Genomic DNA, 9,058 nt, shown 5'->3' with positions numbered 1-9,058 from the left:
TAGGATAGGATAGAGGATAGGATAGGATAGAGGATAGGATAGACGATAGGATAGGACAGAGGATAGGATAGGATAGAGGATAGGATAGGATAGAGGATAGGATAGGATAGAGGATAGGATAGGACAGAGGATAGGGTAGGATAGAGGATAGGATAGGGGATTTGATAGGATAGGATAGAGGATAGATGATAGGATAGGATAGAGGATAGGATAGGATAGAGGATAGGATAGGATAGAGGATAGGATAGGATAGAGGATAGGATAGGATAGAGGATAGGATAGGATACAGGATAGGATAGGATAGAGGATAGGATAGGATAGAGGATAGGATAGGATAGAGGATAGGATAGGATAGAGGATAGGATAGGATAGAGGATAGGATAGGATAGAGGATGGGATAGGATAGGGGATAGGATAGCATAGAGGATAGGATAGAGGAAAGGATAGGATAGAGGATAGGATAGGATAGAGGTTAGAGGATAGAGGATAGAGGATAGGATAGGATAGGATAGAGGATAGAGGATAGGATAGGATGGAGGATAGGATAGGATAGAGGATAGGATAGGATATAGGATAGGATAGGATAGAGGATAGGATAGGATAGAGGAATAGGATAGGATAGAGGATAGGATAGACGATAAGATAGGATAGAGCATAGGATAGGATAGAGGATAGGATAGGCTAGAGGACAGGATAGGATACAGGATTGGATAGGATACAGGAAAGGATAGGATTGAGGATAGGATAGGATAGAGGATAGGATAGGATAGAGGATAGGATAGGATAGAGGATAGGTTAGGATAGACGATAGGATAGGATAGAGGATAGGATAGGATAGAGGATAGAGGATAGAGGATAGAGGATAGGATAGGATAGAGGATAGAGGATAGAGGATAGAGGATAGGATAGGATAGAGGATAGAGGATAGGATAGGATAGAGGATAGCATAGGATAGAGGATAGGATAGGATAGAGGATAGGATAGGACAGAGGATAGGATAGGATAGAGGATAGAGGATAGAGGATAGAGGATAGAGGATAGAGGATAGAGGATAGGATAGGATAGAGGATGGGATAGGATAGAGGATAGGATAGGACAGAGGATAGACTAGGGGATTTGATAGGATAGAGGATAGGATAGGATAGAGGATAGGATAGGATAGAGGATAGGATAGGATAGAGGATAGGATAGGATAGAGGATAGGATAGGATAGAGGATAGGATAGGATAGAGGATAGGATAGGATAGAGGATAGGATAGGATAGAGGATAGGATAGGATAGAGGATAGGATAGGATAGAGGATAGGATAGGATAGAGGATAGGATAGGATAGAGGATAGGATAGGATAGAGGATAGGTTAGGATAGAGGATAGGATAGTATAGAGGACAGGATAGGATACAGGATTGGATAGGATACAGGAAAGGATAGGATTGAGGATAGGATAGGATGGAGGATAGGATAGGATAGAGGATAGGATATGATAGAGGATAGGATAGACGACAGTATAGGATAGAGGATAGGATAGGATAGGATACTGGATAGGATAGGATAGAGGATAGGATAAGATAGAAGATAGGTTAGGATAGAGGATAGGATAGTATAGAGGACAGGATAGGATAGAGGATAGGATAGGATAGAAGATATTATAGGATAGAGGATAGATGATAGGATAGGATAGAGGATAGGATAGGGGATAGGATAGAGGATAGGATAGGGGATAGGATAGGATAGAGGATAGGATAGGATAGAAGATAGGATAGGATAGAGGATAGCATAGGATAGAGGATAGGATAGGATAGAGGATAGGATAGGATAGAGGATAGGATAGGATAGAGGATAGGATAGGATAGAGGATAGGATAGGATAGAGGATAGGATAGGATAGAGGATAGGTTAGGATAGAGGATAGGATAGTATAGAGGACAGGATAGGATACAGGATTGGATAGGATACAGGAAAGGATAGGATTGAGGATAGGATAGGATGGAGGATAGGATAGGATAGAGGATAGGATAGGATAGAGGATAGGATAGGATAGAGGATAGGATAGGATAGAGGATAGGATAGGATAGAGGATAGGATAGGATAGGATACAGGATAGGATATGATAGAGGATAGGATAGGGGATTTGATAGGATAGAGGATAGGATAGGATAGAGGATAGGATAGGGGATTTGATAGGATAGAGGATAGGATAGGATAGAGGATAGGATAGGATAGAGGATAGGATAGGATAGAGGATAGGTTAGGATAGAGGATAGAGGATAGGATAGGATAGAGGATAGGATAGGATAGAGGATAGGATAGGATAGAGGATAGGATAGGATAGAGGATAGGATAGGATAGAGGATAGGATAGGATAGAGGATAGGATAGGATAGAGGATAGGATAGGATAGAGGATAGGATAGGATAGAGGATAGGATAGGATAGAGGATAGGATAGGATAGACGATAGGATAGGATAGAGGATAGGATAGGATAGAGGATAGTATAGGATAGAGGATAGAGGATAGGATAGGATAGAGGATAAGATAGGATAGAGGATAGGATAGGATAGATGATAGGATAGGATAGAGGATAGGATAGGATAGAGGATAGAGGATAGAGGATAGGATAGGATAAAGGATAGGATAGGATAGAGGATAGGATAGGGGATTTGATAGGATAGAGGATAGGATAGGATAGAGGATAGGATAGGATAGAGGATAGGATAAGATAGAGGATAGGATAGGATAGAGGATAGGATAGGATAGAGGATAGAGGATAGGATAAGACAGAGGATAGGGTAGGGGATTTGATAGGATAGAGGATAGGATAGGATAGAGGATAGGATAGGATAGAGGATAGGATAGGATAGAGGATAGGATAGGATAGAGGATAGGATAGGATAGAGGATAGGATAGGATAGAGGAATAGGATAGGATAGAGGATAGGATAGACGATAGGATAGGATAGATCATAGGATAGGATAGAGGATAAGATAGAATAGAGGATAGGATAGGATAGAGGATAGGATAGTATAGAGGACAGGATAGGATACAGGATTGGATAGGATACAGGAAAGGATAGGATTGAGGATAGGATAGGATAGGATAGAGGATAGGATAGGATAGAGGATAGGATAGACGATAGGATAGGATAGAGGATAGGATAGGATAGAGGATAGTATAGGATAGAGGATAGAGGATAGGATAGGATAGAGGATAGGATAGGATAGAGGATAGGATAGGATAGAGGATAGGATAGGATAGAGGATAGGATAGGATAGAGGATAGGATAGGATAGAGGAATAGGATAGGATAGAGGATAGGATCGACGATAGGATAGGATAGATCATAGGATAGGATAGAGGATAAGATAGAATAGAGGATAGGATAGGATAGAGGATAGGATAGTATAGAGGACAGGATAGGATACAGGATTGGATAGGATACAGGAAAGGATAGGATTGAGGATAGGATAGGATAGGATAGAGGATAGGATAGGATAGAGGATAGGATAGACGATAGGATAGGATAGAGGATAGGATAGGATAGAGGATAGTATAGGATAGAGGATAGAGGATAGGATAGGATAGAGGATAGGATAGGATAGAGGATAGGATAGGATAGAGGATAGGATAGGATAGAGGATAGGATAGGATAGAGGATAGGATAGGATAGAGGATAGGATAGGATAGAGGATAGGATAGGATAGAGGATAGGATAGGATAGAGGATAGGATAGGATAGAGGATAGGATAGGATAGAGGATAGGATAGGACAGAGGATAGGGTAGGGGATTTGATAGGATAGAGGATAGGATAGGATAGAAGATAGGATAGGATAGAGGATAGGATAGGATAGAGGATAGGATAGGATAGAGGATAGGATTGGATAGAGGATAGAATAGGATAGAGGATAGGATAGGACAGAGGATAGGACAGGGGATTTGATAGGATAGAGGATAGGATAGGATAGAGGATTGGATAGGATAGAGGATAGATGATAGGATAGGATAGAGGATAGGATAGGGGATAGGATAGGATAGAGGATAGGATAGGATAGAAGATAGGATAGGATAGAGGATAGGATAGGATAGAGGATAAGATAGGATAGAGGATAGGATAGGATAGAGGATAGATGATAGGATAGGATAGAGGATAGGATAGGACAGAGGATAGGGTAGGGGATTTGATAGGATAGAGGATAGGATAGGATAGAAGATAGGATAGGATAGAGGAAAGGATAGGATAGAGGATAGGATAGGATAGAGGATAGGATAGAGGATAGGAAAGGATAGAGGATAGGATAGGACAGAGGATAGGATAGGGGATTTGATAGGATAGGATAGAAGATAGGATAGACGATAGGATAGGATAGAGCATAGGATAGGATAGAGAATAGGATAGGATAGAGGATAGGATAGGATAGAACGTAGGATAGAATAGAGGACTGGATAGGATACAGGATTGGATAGGATACAGGAAAGGATAGGATTGAGGATAGGATAGGATAGAGGATAGGATAGACGATAGGATAGTATAGAGGATAGGATAGGATAGAGGATAGAGGATAGGATAGAGGATAGGATAGAGGATAGGATAGGACAGAGGATAGGGTAGGGGATTTGATAGGATAGAGGATAGGATAGGATAGAGGATAGGATAGGATAGAGGATAGGATAGGATAGAGGATAGGATTGGATAGAGGATAGGATAGGATAGAGGATAGGATAGGACAGAGGATAGGACAGGGGATTTGATAGGATAGAGGATAGGATAGGATAGAGGATTGGATAGGATAGAGGATAGATGATAGGATAGGATAGAGGATAGGATAGGGGATTTGATAGGATAGATGATAGGATAGGATAGAAGATAGGATAGGATAGAGGATAGATGATAGGATAGGATAGAGGATAGGATAGGGGATAGGATAGGATAGAGGATAGGATATTATAGAAGATAGGATAGGATAGAGGATAGGATAGGATAGAGGATAAGATAGGATAGAGGATAGGATAGGATAGAGGATAGATGATAGGATAGGATAGAGGATAGGATAGGACAGAGGATAGGGTAGGGGATTTGATAGGATAGAGGATAGGATAGGATAGAAGATAGGATAGGATAGAGGAAAGGATAGGATAGAGGATAGGATAGGATAGAGGATAGGATAGAGGATAGGGAAGGATAGAGGATAGGATAGGACAGAGGATAGGATAGGGGATTTGATAGGATAGGATAGAAGATAGGATAGACGATAGGATAGGATAGAGCATAGGATAGGATAGAGAATAGGATAGGATAGAGGATAGGATAGGATAGAACGTAGGATAGAATAGAGGACTGGATAGGATACAGGATTGGATAGGATACAGGAAAGGATAGGATTGAGGATAGGATAGGATAGAGGATAGGATAGACGATAGGATAGTATAGAGGATAGGATAGGATAGAGGATAGGATAGTATAGAGGACAGGATAGGATACAGGATTGGATAGGATACAGGAAAGGATAGGATTGAGGATAGGATAGGATAGGATAGAGGATAGGATAGGATAGAGGATAGGATAGGATAGAGGATAAGATAGGATAGAGGATAGGATAGGATAGAGGATAGATGATAGGATAGGATAGAGGATAGGATAGGACAGAGGATAGGATAGGGGATTTGATAGGATAGCATAGAAGATAGGATAGACGATAGGATAGGATAGAGCATAGGATAGGATAGAGAATAGGATAGGATAGAGGATAGGATAGGATAGAACGTAGGATAGAATAGAGGACTGGATAGGATACAGGATTGGATAGGATACAGGAAAGGATAGGATTGAGGATAGGATAGGATAGAGGATAGGATAGACGATAGGATAGTATAGAGGATAGGATAGGATAGAGGATAGAGGATAGGATAGAGGATAGGATAGAGGATAGGATAGGACAGAGGATAGGGTAGGGGATTTGATAGGATAGGGGATAGGATAGGATAGAAGATAGGATAGGATAGAGGATAGGATAGGATAGAGGATAGGATAGGATAGAGGATACGGTAGACGATAGGATAGGATAGAGGATACGATAGGATAGAGGATAGGATAGGATAGAGGATAGGATAGGACAGAGGATAGGATAGGGGATTTGATAGGATAGAGGATAGGATAGGATAGAGGATAGGATAGGATAGAGGATAGGATAGGATAGAGGAATAGGATAGGATAGGACAGAGGATAGGGTAGGGGATTTGATAGGATAGAGGATAGGATAGGATAGAGGATAGGATAGACGATAGGATAGGATAGCGGATAGGATAGGATAGAGGATAGAGGATAGGATAGGATAGAGGATAGAGGATAGGATAGGATAGAGGATAGGATACGATAGAGGATAGGATAGGATGGAGGATAGGATAGGACAGAGGATAGGGTTGGGGATTTGATAGGATAGAGGATAGGATAGGATAGAAGATGGGATAGGATAGAGGATACGATAGGATAGAGGATAGGATAGGATAGAGGATAGGATAGGGGATTTGATAGGATAGAGGATAGGATAGGATAGAGGATAGGATAGGATAGAGGATAGAGGATAGAGGATAGGATAGGATACAGGATAGGATAGGATAGAGGATAGGATAGGGGATTTGATAGGATAGAGGATAGGATAGGATAGAGGATAGGATAGGATAGAGGATAGGATAAGATAGAGGATAGGATAGGATAGAGGATAGGATAGGATAGAGGATAGAGGATAGGATAAGACAGAGGATAGGGTAGGGGATTTGATAGGATAGAGGATAGGATAGGATAGAGGATAGGATAGGATAGAGGATAGGATAGGATAGAGGATAGGATAGGATAGAGGATAGGATAGGATAGAGGATAGGATAGGATAGAGGAATAGGATAGGATAGAGGATAGGATAGACGATAGGATAGGATAGATCATAGGATAGGATAGAGGATAAGATAGAATAGAGGATAGGATAGGATAGAGGATAGGATAGTATAGAGGACAGGATAGGATACAGGATTGGATAGGATACAGGAAAGGATAGGATTGAGGATAGGATAGGATAGGATAGAGGATAGGATAGGATAGAGGATAGGATAGACGATAGGATAGGATAGAGGATAGGATAGGATAGAGGATAGTATAGGATAGAGGATAGAGGATAGGATAGGATAGAGGATAGGATAGGATAGAGGATAGGATAGGATAGAGGATAGGATAGGATAGAGGATAGGATAGGATAGAGGATAGGATAGGATAGAGGATAGGATAGGATAGAGGATAGGATAGGATAGAGGATAGGATAGGATAGAGGATAGGATAGGACAGAGGATAGGGTAGGGGATTTGATAGGATAGAGGATAGGATAGGATAGAGGATAGTATAGGATAGAGGATAGAGGATAGGATAGGATAGAGGATAGGATAGGATAGAGGATAGGATAGGATAGAGGATAGGATAGGATAGAGGATAGGATTGGATAGAGGATAGGATAGGATAGAGGATAGGATAGGACAGAGGATAGGACAGGGGATTTGATAGGATAGAGGATAGGATAGGATAGAGGATTGGATAGGATAGAGGATAGATGATAGGATAGGATAGAGGATAGGATAGGGGATTTGATAGGATAGATGATAGGATAGGATAGAAGATAAGATAGGATAGAGGATAGATGATAGGATAGGATAGAGGATAGGATAGGGGATAGGATAGGATAGAGGATAGGATATTATAGAAGATAGGATAGGATAGAGGATAGGATAGGATAGAGGATAAGATAGGATAGAGGATAGGATAGGATAGAGGATAGATGATAGGATAGGATAGAGGATAGGATAGGACAGAGGATAGGATAGGGGATTTGATAGGATAGCATAGAAGATAGGATAGACGATAGGATAGGATAGAGCATAGGATAGGATAGAGAATAGGATAGGATAGAGGATAGGATAGGATAGAACGTAGGATAGAATAGAGGACTGGATAGGATACAGGATTGGATAGGATACAGGAAAGGATAGGATTGAGGATAGGATAGGATAGAGGATAGGATAGACGATAGGATAGTATAGAGGATAGGATAGGATAGAGGATAGAGGATAGGATAGAGGATAGGATAGAGGATAGGATAGGACAGAGGATAGGGTAGGGGATTTGATAGGATAGGGGATAGGATAGGATAGAAGATAGGATAGGATAGAGGATAGGATAGGATAGAGGATAGGATAGGATAGAGGATACGGTAGACGATAGGATAGGATAGAGGATACGATAGGATAGAGGATAGGATAGGATAGAGGATAGGATAGGACAGAGGATAGGATAGGGGATTTGATAGGATAGAGGATAGGATAGGATAGAGGATAGGATAGGATAGAGGATAGGATAGGATAGAGGAATAGGATAGGATAGGACAGAGGATAGGGTAGGGGATTTGATAGGATAGAGGATAGGATAGGATAGAGGATAGGATAGGATAGAGGATAGGATAGGATAGAGGATAGGATAGGATAGAGGATAGGATAGGATAGAGGATAGGATAGGATAGAGGAATAGGATAGGATAGAGGATAGGATAGACGATAGGATAGGATAGATCATAGGATAGGATAGAGGATAAGATAGAATAGAGGATAGGATAGGATAGAGGATAGGATAGTATAGAGGACAGGATAGGATACAGGATTGGATAGGATACAGGAAAGGATAGGATTGAGGATAGGATAGGATAGGATAGAGGATAGGATAGGATAGAGGATAGGATAGACGATAGGATAGGATAGAGGATAGGATAGGATAGAGGATAGTATAGGATAGAGGATAGAGGATAGGATAGGATAGAGGATAGGATAGGATAGAGGATAGGATAGGATAGAGGATAGGATAGGATAGAGGATAGGATAGGATAGAGGATAGGATAGGATAGAGGATAGTATAGGATAGAGGATAGGATAGGATAGAGGATAGGATAGGATAGAGGATAGGATAGGACAGAGGATAGGGTAGGGGATTTGATAGGATAGAGGATAGGATAGGATAGAGGATAGTATAGGATAGAGGAT

The sequence above is a fragment of the Halictus rubicundus genome, unplaced genomic scaffold (assembly GCF_050948215.1).
Source record: "Halictus rubicundus isolate RS-2024b unplaced genomic scaffold, iyHalRubi1_principal scaffold0023, whole genome shotgun sequence".
Classification (NCBI taxonomy): domain Eukaryota; kingdom Metazoa; phylum Arthropoda; class Insecta; order Hymenoptera; family Halictidae; genus Halictus; species Halictus rubicundus.
The sequence above is the reverse complement of the archived record's forward strand: the minus strand, read 5'-3'. Positions refer to the sequence as shown.